At 39.2% G+C, this 11,138-nt stretch overlaps 1 protein-coding gene across 5 annotated transcripts in view; it reads left to right on the top strand.

The window, feature by feature from the left end:
- The window catches only part of LOC137250188 (uncharacterized), a 194,398-nt gene extending 192,901 nt beyond the window's left edge, over positions 1-1,497 (top strand). For all 5 annotated transcript variants that reach the window (XM_067782586.1, XM_067782585.1, XM_067782583.1 and 2 more), the window contains one exon: positions 63-1,497. The gene's annotated coding sequence lies outside the window, so the exon portion shown is untranslated. The remainder of the gene's footprint in view (positions 1-62) is intronic.
- Positions 1,498-11,138: the final 9,641 nt, after the last annotated feature.

Here is an 11,138-nt window from a genome sequence, read left to right as displayed (position 1 = left end):
TACTGCACGGAATTTAAAACCACGTACGTATTTTTAATAACTTCTTTTCTTTTTCTTCACAGGACAACGATACACGAAGACCATCGTGCGACGTGCAGTGCTTGCAGTCCGCATCTGCACATCGGCATAACGCCTTACTGGACGTGCGATCACGTGTCATTCCTTTTTTCCTTTTCAGTTTTTTTTTCTTTGTTGCTTACGGAAAGAGGGCCGGCTGACGGCTTTCTGGGAGATAGAGAGCTGGGTTATTTTTGTGTTGGCCTCGTTCGCGGTGAACGAGAGCTGGGTTATTTGGGATAAAGGAGGGTGGACTATTAAAGTTCATTTTCGTTGTCGTTGGGCGGAAGTAGTACCAGTTTCGCGATTGGTCTGCTAATTTGTCCCTTAATTGTATTGACGTCAACAACACGTACACGGTTATCGAAACCTGGATGTATGTTGACGATTCTCCCCATTCTCCACTCGTTTGGTTGCAGGTTATCCTCTTTTATGACGACTAGGTCCCCGGGTTTTAGGTTGGATTGTGGATGTTTCCATTTATACCGTTTCTGGATCGCGGTGAGATATTCCGATTTCCATCTTTTGCAAAGGTTTGATGAAGGGCTTTCATCTTTTGCCATCGGTTTACAATTGAGGCAGGGTTTTCACTACAATCGAGTTCAGGTGGAGCTAAAAGATGCCCACCTACGAGAAAATGGCCTGGAGTAAGCAGCTCCAGGTCGGAAGGGTCGTTGGATGAGGGACTTAGAGGTCTCGAGTTGAGGCAGGCCTCAATTCGACATAAGAGGGTTGTAAACTCTTCGAAAGTATATTTATGATCGGACGCGATCTTTTTAAAGTGGGTCTTAAAACTTTTTACCCCCGCTTCCCACAAACCTCCCATGTGAGGAGCGCTTGGCGGTATAAAATGCTATTCTAAAGTGTGATGGCTTTATTTATTCAATGTTCCGTCCCTTGCTTCACGCAGAAATGCCTTAAACTCGGATCGTAACGATCGCGAAGCTCCGACAAAGTTAGTACAATTGTCAGAGTAAATGTTTTTCGGACAGCCTCGTCTGGATACAAATCTGGCGAAGGCAGCTAGGAAGGACCCGGTACTAAGGTCGTTTGTCGCTTCTAGATGGATGGCTTTCGTCGAAAAGCAGACGAACAGGCAAACATATCCTTTTGAAATTCGACATCCCCTCCCTCGGTAGGATTTTATATCGAATGGTCCCGCGAAATCTACCCCAGTGTTAGTGAAGGCCCTAGTAAAGGTGGTGCGCTCTTTCGGAAGGATCCCCATAAGTTGCGTTTGTGTCCGCTTCCTGTAAATAGTGCAGACTTTACAGTTGTGGATAACCGACCTTATCATGACTTTAACGCGTGGGATCCAGTACTGAGTGCGGATATGACGTAGCATCAGCTGGTTCCCTCCATGCAGGGTGGTCTCATAAGAGGATTGGACTATAAGTCTGGATAACCTGCAAGTGTAAGGAAGGATAATGGGATGACTTTCGTTATGAGACATGTCTTTGGATGCCCCAGTCCGCCCCCCAGTTCGAATGATGCCTTCTTGGTCTATATATGGATTCAGGGGTAAAATCTCACTCTTGCCATTTATTAGTTTTCCTGACTTCAAATTTGCGTACTCTTCTTGATAATGTTGCCTTTGGCATACTGTTATCAATCTTCGTGTTGTGTTTTCTATTTCGTCAGAGGCTATCGAATGAGAATCCCTTTTAAAGGAGGCTTTAGTTGTTGGGTGCGTGTTCTGGAAAAACCGAAGAATATAGGATATAACCCGCAAAGCCCTTGGTAAATCGGAAAACCTATCCAGAAGATCAAAGTTGTTTTTGACCGATGTTGCATGAACTTTCGCCCTCTTTTCTTCGATATTCGTGTTGTAATCTTCTTCTTGTGTTGGCCAATTTTCGTTGTCTTCTTGTAACCAAGAAGGTCCCTGCCACCACAAAGTATTGTCGATTAGATCCGAAGCGAGGAGGCCTCTGCTCGCCAAATCTGCAGGGTTTGACGCAGAGTCTACATGCCGCCATACTTTGTCTCCAACTTTGTCGATGATTTTCGTTATTCGATGTGCCACAAACGTTGACCACGAACATGGTGGTTTTCGGATCCATGCCCGTACTATAGTCGAATCTGTCCAAAGGGTTACTTTAATATTGGAAAGTTGCATATTTTCTATGGCCGACTCCATCATTTCTGCAAGTAGGACTACGCCGCAGAGTTCCAATCGTGGCAATGATATAGTCTTGACCGGGGCTACTCTCGTCTTGGCCATCAGCAAGTTGGTGAAGACTTGATCTTTCGTTTGTACCCTCAGGAAAATAGTGGCGGCATATGCTTTTTCCGAAGCATCGCTGAATCCGTGTATTTCGACGCTGTCCTTTGGGGTAAAATGAACCCATCGCGGTATGCGGATATCGTTGATTTTTCCGTAATTTTGCATAAATGCGGTCCAACGATCTAGAGTAGTTGGTGATACTTCTTCGTCCCAACCCGTGCCTTCCAACCAAATATATTGCATTATAATTTTGGCTACAATTGCGACTGGTGCCAGCCAGCCAATAGGGTCGAAAAGTTTTGCTTACGCAGACAGTATTGACCTTTTTGTTACAGTAGGGTTATTATCAAATGGTTTCGCTGCAAAGTAGAAGTAGTCGAAATGAGCGTTCCATCTGATACCGAGTGCTTTTACCATGCTGGTGTCTTCAAACTCAAGAAAATCCTCGCTTAATAAGTGTTGCTTCGGTCTACCCTGTAGAATTTTCTTGCAGTTGGACGTCCATTTTCGCAATGGGAAACCTGCCGATTGCAATGCCGATGATATCTCGTCCCTTGCCTTGATTGCAATTTCGATGCTGTGTCCACCGGCGAGTACGTCATCAACGTACATGCAATTTCGCAGGATATCTGCTGCCCTTGGATGCGATGTCTCCACGTCATCAGCCAGTTGGTGCAGCGTCCGAATCGCAAGATACGGAGCACAATTAACACCAAAGGTTACTGTTTTCAATTCGTAAATGTTAATTGGGTTTTCGGGGCATTTGCGAAATATGATTCGCTGATATTTTGTTTGGTCTTCATTGACCCATATTTGGCGATACATTTTCTCTATGTCGCTGTTAAATACGTATTTGAACAGCCGCCAACGTAGTATAAGAATTGTCAGGTCGGATTGAAGAATCGGACCTGGATATAAGGCATCATTTAGACTTTTGCCATTAGTGGTAGGGCAAGATGCATTAAATACGACTCTGACTTTTGTCGTTGTACTTTCCTCCTTTATAACAGCATGGTGAGGTAGGAAGTAACAGTCATTTGAGTCTGGCGAAATATTGCCTATTTGTTTCATGTGCCCTAAAATTTCATATTCGGATACAACTCAATTGTATTCCGTTTGAAGGACTGGGTTTTTCGCAAGTCGTGTCTCGTGGCGATAGAATTGAGAGCACGCACTTCTTAATGAGGGGCCTAAGTTAAACTCTTTCCTAAAGGGTAAGGAGACTATGTATTTGCCATCGTTGTTCCGAACTGTTGTGGATCTGTATAGCTCCTCGCAGTAAGTGTCATCGTTATTGATGCTCCTCTTCTTTGGAATTTCCTCTATCTCCCAGAAAGCCGCCAGTTTTTTGTCTAACGTGACCTCGTTAAAATATGAAACTAGGGTTTTATTTGTATCAACCGGATCTGTCCGGCCTGTCAAAATCCAGCCGAACACCGTTTCCTGTGCTATTAATGTGTTTAGCACATCTTTCCTAATGCCGCCTAACATAATTTGGGGGTATATGTCTCCGCCCAGAATTAGATCGACTGGCTCATTGACAAAGAATCGTTTGTCAGCCAGTACTAAGTCAGGGAATGCTTGCCTAGTCATTGCATTTATTTGGCAAGTTGGAAGATTCCCTGTCAATTGTGGTAAAACCAGCATGATCGTATTGATCTTGATTAATGGGTCGGTTGGTGACCGCAGTTGTATGTTCCACGCTTCTTTTACTTGTGCAGACATTATATTATTGATGCCCGAAACTTGGGCATGCAGGTGTTTGGATGGCAGATTAATTCTGCGCTTTAGTTTCTCGGTAATGAATGAACATTCAGATCCCGAGTCTATTAGGGCTCTCGCCGAATAGTCAACACCATTAAAATGAATATTGACCTGAGCTGTCCCTAGTAATACCCCTTTATTTGTGTTTGCGAAACATGAGTTCACATTATTAATCGGAGCGTTTTCTCTTTCAGCATTGCGTCGTATTTGAGCTTCCCGTGAGGTAGATGCTCCGATAGTGTCAGAAGTATTTGTTGGTTTTGGCTGATTCGAAATATGAAGCAGCGTATGATGTCTTAAATGACATGTGGCACAGTTCATTTGACTGGTGCACTTTGTCACCGAATGGCCAGCAGAAAGGCAGTTTATACACCCACGGCTGCTCTTAATTTGTTCAAACCGTTTATTGGGTGTTAAACGTAAGAACTTTTCGCACTTTGAAATTCGATGTGCAGGACTTTTGCACATCTTACACGTAGGTTTGGCTACACTTGCACTTGCCTGATAGGACCCTAATTTTTTAGCAGATCTATCTGTTGTCGAACGAGATACTTGTGGCTTCGAGGTTTTGGAAACTGTATCCCCTCTTAGGTCAGTCACGGTTTCTAGGGTTTGGAAACGATTGGATAAGATTTTATCCATATCAGCCCATTTTGAAATTTCCGTTTTGTTTTCAATTGTTTGTTCCCAGAGTGCCAGTGTGGTTTCTGGCAGTTTTGTGGAACATATATATGTTATAATTGCATCCCAATTTGATATGTCTATATGATGACATTGGAGCGCCGAGATGCAATTATTTATTTCACGTTGCAGTTTCTTTATAGAGCTACCGCATTCACTCTCAACTGTTTTCAAACTAAAAAGAATTTTTAATTGGGCGTTTACTAAGATACGTTTATTTTCGTATCTATCACAAAGATTTTTCCACGCTGTTTCGAAACCGTCTTTCGTTAAAGGACATCGTCCAACTATCTCTTTGGCCTCACCTTGAGTCTTTTGGTTTAAATAATATAATTTTTCTACTGCTTCGAGGTTTTTGTTACGTATATATATAGCAGTGAACATGTCTCTAAATGAAGGCCAAGAAAGGTAATCTCCTTTGAAAACGTCCGTATCACACGGTGGCAGGCGCACGCGATATTCCCTGTCTCCTGAGCTTTCTTCTTTCTTTTCGACTTTCTCAAGTTTTTCCGAAAGTTCAGCCATCGCTGCCTGGCACTTGAGAAAGCTGAAGTATGCAATTTTGTGCTTCTTTTTGATGGCCGACAGTTCTTTTGCCTCCAGTTCTGAGGAGCTCAAGAGTTCCTCATATGTCTGCTTCGCCTTCTCCCATAGCGATTTCAACTCCTCCTTTTGGACTAAGAGGGTGTGTTTTGTATGGTCTGAAGGGGACATATCATGATAGTAATTTTCAAACTCAGTCACTGCCTCTGCTTGGCGTATATAGGTATCCATTATACTAAATGAAAATTTATTTAAATATTAATTAATTAATTGCCTTTGCAGAGAGTCCTGATTGAAAATGAACTGGGATGAAGGAATGTATTCGAGAGAGATTTCTCGGTGAAGTGGCCTCGAAGCTTGCAAGAAAGCTAGTAGTTTGAGGGAATGTCCAAATGCATGAACAAATGCGTGGTGGCAACGGCGCGCACCCACGTATTTGTTAAAGAATGGTGCTAATGCAGCTGTGTTAACAAATTGTGTAAGCCAATAAGTAATGGCTAGTGAAAAAATTGTGTCAGTGAAAATAAAAATGAATAACAAATGCTTGTTATGGACTTTTGGTAATTTAACCAAGGACTGTGAACTTTTGTATCACAAAATTAGATCAGTAAAAACTGATTTGTGTACTGCCGCAAATGAGAATAATAATTCTTCAATATTTCAAATAATTGTGCAAGGAATAAGGCTATTGGCCACCCAAACAACAACAACAATATGGTATGACACTAAGTACACTTTACGATAAAGCAACAAACTAAATTGCAAACGTACTGCCGGTGTAAATAGGCGCAAGTGATTTTTGTGTGGAAAAAATTTTGCTAAATTGACTTGTGCTCGTCAATTAAAAATTACAGATTTTGCTTCGATACGCTTACCAAATCAAACATTAATAATGTGAAAAAATTTTTTGAAAATGAAAATTCTGCAAAAGTTAAAGTTCAAAATTGGCGCCAAGCGGTGTTGAGGTTATGTTAACCTTTTAGAGCAGTGTTGTGCTACCTTGAGCTGTGTCCGGAAAATCTTACCGCTGATGGGGGATTCTTCCGGATAGTCACAAGGCGTGTTACACAAACTTTAAATTACTGCGTTAAGCGCTCTTTGTCCTATTTTTGCACAAAATAGGACTTCTCACTTCACGAACAAAAATCACTTGCACTGTTTAATATAAAGAGTCACTTTGTAATTTGTAATTTTAAATTGAAATTTTATTAAAAGTGAAATTAAAAGAAAACCCTACCTAGCACGGAATATTTTTAAACCACGTACCTTTTATCAAAGTGTTGATCCGGAGTAATCGAATGTGATTTGAATATTGTTGTTGAATGTTTCCAAGGTACCACCAAAAGTGTATCAGTTGTATATATTGGCTGTATCAGTTGTTGTCTTCAATATAAACTCGCTGGTATCACCATGAACAATTGCTGATATTTGACGTTGAAATTAGTGGTTTTTCCTGTGTATTATCACTTCCTTGCTTTAATGCCTAGAGAGTTGAGTGGACTGTAATTGTGTGACTGGTTCCCTTTACCGGCGCGGTAAGGACGGCGCGCACCCACGTATTTGTTAAAGATTAGTTAAGGCGAAAAAAGGGGAAGAAAATAAAAACACCAGAAGGGTTTCGTATTAATAAAAAAAGGAATTCACAGTGTTTTTATTCAATGTGTATAAATACAACAACAGGAAGGTGTTAACAAATGTTGTGAAAGTTTAAAATATGAAATATATTTTAGGATATTATAACTTACGTGAACGGGCGATTGCGTGTACCTTCGCTGGCTGCTGGATCAAAAGAGAGCGAGACTCTTTGCTACATGAGCCGATGAACTCACGATACAGCTCCTTCGTTGGGTTTCCCGGTAACAAAGTTGCTGTACCGCGGGCTCACAGCGGTAAAATCTTAAGATACATACGTACTACCACTCACACATGCCTGTGTGTATAGTGATCACAAGAATATGTGGGTGGTAGTAACGAAGGAAAATAAACAAAGAAAGTTATGTTACGAGGGGGGGGGGGGGGGGGCGAGATATATTTAGGCCTGTGGCCTAAACACAATGCGTCAGAAGTCATCAGAAGTTCTTTGTGGTTCAAAAATTTTGTAATTCCAAATTCTGAATTGCTGAGTCTATAAATGGGAAAAAAATGTGTATACGGTAGTGATCCTCCGCGTTTGTTTGAGCACTTTTTCTAGCCAAAATAATAGGGATTTCATTAGAAGAGCATACTATTTACATATTCTTGAACTTCTCGCCAGCTGATATACGCATATCTTTGAGCTCTTCGTGTACTAAATCGCAAAGTCGTATGGCATTTTTCATTTCGATTTTCTTTTTTTGAAGCTGCTGATTCAACGGCAGAGTAACAAAATCGCGGTGCTGACAACAATTGAAGTTTGAAATTCTGAAACAGAATATGATTAAAATATAAGTGTTCACTTCGTACATACATATGCTTGCATATTAAAAATATAATATCACCAACAAAGTAAATACGTAGCAGAATTATAAAGAAATGTATTAACATAGACATAAAAACGTCAAATATCTGAATTGTAACGACCTAAAAAATCAAATTATCCTGAGGCAAGGGGGGCGGGTTTACGTGGTAATGAAAATATTGGCATGTCTGAAATAAAACTTTGGCAACGCCTTCTGAAATCTCCTTATGCCCAAAAATCAGAAAAAACATGGAATGCTCACGATTTGTTGGAGGTAAGTTGGTATATTAACAACACAGTCCGTGGCTACACGGAAAAAACATCAATGTGTTTTTTACATTTAAGAAAATGTAACATTCAGTTTATTTTTTCATGTAAACTTCAAATTATTTTGAATGTGAAATTTGCATTGAAAAAAAAATGCAAAGTTTACATTATTTTTGCTGTAAATCTAGCATCTTTTTGATGCAAATTTTAAATTTAAATAATGTTAAATTTACAGCATTTTTTTGAAGTACACATTTCCTATTTTGAAATATAATACAAATTTGAAATTATTTTCCATGAGGAAAACACATTATTATAACGTAATATCTACATTTTTTTTATGTCAAAAACACATTTCAAAAATGTAAAATTCAAATTATTTGATAAATAAAAAAATAATGTGTTTTTAACGTATTAAAATGTAAAAAACACATTAGTGTTTTTTCCGTGTAGATATGACTTTTTTAAATAAAATTTTTTCTATTCGATCAGTTTCTTTCTTTTGAATTTTATATACGTATACGTAAGACCTCATGCATAGGCTCAAACGGCACGAATTATACTTATTCCTGAAGATGGTACTTCGGTGTTTTTTTTATCAATTTATCTATGATTAATATCACTGGAATGAGATTCTGTGGCTTTCCCTAATGTTCACATGTTGTTGAAAATCTTGTGTACGCTTCCAGTAACAACGGCAACGAATGAGAGATCTTTTTCAACTCTTAGGCTGATTAAAAACTATTTGAAAAATACGATGAGTGAAAATCGATTGAATGGCTGTGCATCACTAAGCATCCACCGTGATCAAATTGTTACCGTTCATGAAGTCTTAGATGAAATGGCAAAGAAAAGCCGACACATGCGCTTGAGTTTTTAATGTAACCTTTTTCATATCATATTCTAAATACACGTACTTTAATGTTAAAGCTAAAGACAACATTTTTTTTATTTATTTAACTGAAAAAAAAATTTCCGAAAATCTGTCCGAAAAGGTTAATTTACGGTTTTGTTCAGCCTAATACACTAGGCTATCTGAAGGCTTACGTTATAGTAAGAGTCATCATGAAAATAATCATCGAAATCTCTTCTTAGTCACCACTTTAATGTTAGTTTCCATAATTTCGAAAAAGAAAAAGACTATCTGATAACTGGACTAAGTAGACAATTGAAAAGTAAAGTCTTTCACCTTTGACGCATCTTTATCTATGGGTATCAGTATTATCAGGATCCATATCGGAAAATCCACCAAGCTACTTAGCTTTGCCCTGACCAAAAATCCAAAATCTATGGCTCAATGATCAATCAATGACAAAAAGATCGACGCCGGGCATAACTCCAAAGACCGAATTTTACGGACTCTAATATGGACTTGGGCCTTTATATTGCGCATCAAGAGCTCAAAAAAATTTACTTATAAGCATGATTTGGAGGCTGATCGGAACAATGAAAGAAAATGCACTAAATACGGCGAATAACGGAATGTCTCACGATTGATGTGCAAAGTGTATTTAAGTTTTGGAGGTAATACTTTTTTCTCATTGCTAAGCAGCGAGGGAGATGATGAGACTGATTTCCAAATTTCATAAGATGAAAAGTACCGTCAGACTATGAGAAAATAAAAATGGTAATATGTCGGTTGGCAAATGCAGTACTTGCCAATATGTTCAAACGTGCCTGAATTAACGCGTTTGCAAAATATTTCGCACGATGGTGGTACACTGAAATCATAGCCCTTGGTCGGGAAAAAATCCCTAGTCGCTCTGGTACATAGAACGGGCTGCAGTGGGAATATACATTATGCTACTGATTTATCTTGTTTTGTTGATTTTCCGACAGGGTGGATAAATGATGTATATTGGAACGATTTTCCGTCATCCCTTGTCAAAGTTGGTTTTGAGACAAACCGGTTTCGGCGTTGTGCCATCATCAGTGTCCATTTTCGTTCTGATCTGTTGTTGTCGTTTGTCCTGTATTTATAGTTCGTAGGTATATGAGCAGGTATTGTCAAATTGATGCTTGTGTATATTTAGTTATGTGTATGTGCTGTGTGTTCATTCAGAACCGAGGGTGGTTTACTAATCGATTTGTGTGGCTGACTGGGGTAGGTAGAAATCTGTGATTTTAGTCGTTTGACCTTCTTTGTCGGTTTTCTGTTTTGGTGTGTTAATTGTTTTGTGTTTATTTGTTGTTGTGTGTTTGTCTGTTGTACCTGTGTGATTAAGTTGTTTCCTGTAAACAAGTTTTAAAGGCTCGAATATTGTGTCAGAAATTGTGTTTATCTGTTCGTTTATTATTCTACCGTCGAATGTTTTCTGTTTGTAGATTTCAATGTTTTCGAGCACGTTGAGACGTCGGCCTTTTGCTTGTATGTGAAGAACCCTAACTGTTTTATTGATGTTTGCTGGAGAACATTCATTCTCGACCATGTGATTCGCGAAGTTAGACTCGGGTATCACGTTTGGATTCCGTATTTTTTGTTACAATCTCTAATATGTTCTCTGAACCACGTTCTTATTTGCCGTCCTGTTTGTCCTATGTAACTATGCTGGCATCCGCAGGTAAGCTTGTATACGCCGTGGCTGCTAAACGGATGCTCTGAGTTAGTGTTAGTTCTTAGTTTTCGCTCTGGATTATTCGCTGTTTTGAATGCTGTGTTAATGTTGTATTTTTTAAAGAAGTTTGCCAATTTATATGTTGCTTTTCCAGTATATGTCATAGTGGTCCAGCCATTATTTTCCTTTTCATTATTTCTTTTTGGTTCTCCATTTGTCCTTCTGAGCTTATGTACTGGTGCTTTTTTATATCCGTTGTTTGCAGCGATATTATATATGACCTCAAGTTCTTTCTTATATGCCTCTTGTGTAATACGCCAATTACACGGCTCAAGTATCCTTGTGCCAATTACATATTTGCACAAGGATTTGCCTGGTGTGTGCACTGGTTGCGCTATTTGCGCAGAGAACTGCGCTAAAATCAAAACGACTTTGATATTTACGCATGTCTGCAAATATTGCGCATGCTTTTTTCTTCGTGTGTGGTGAATGTTACACAGTTTACCTGTGGTTTCTGATAATATAACATCAGTAATTATTGCTTAGAAATGTTAATATCGAAGGCGTAATGATCATCTCTAGCTTGTAACAGGAATTCACACTAATT

Source organism: Eurosta solidaginis, chromosome 4 (assembly GCF_040869045.1).
Source record: "Eurosta solidaginis isolate ZX-2024a chromosome 4, ASM4086904v1, whole genome shotgun sequence".
Classification (NCBI taxonomy): Eukaryota; Metazoa; Arthropoda; class Insecta; order Diptera; family Tephritidae; genus Eurosta; species Eurosta solidaginis.
Note: the sequence above shows the minus strand (reverse complement) of the source record. Positions and strands in the feature narration are given on the sequence as shown.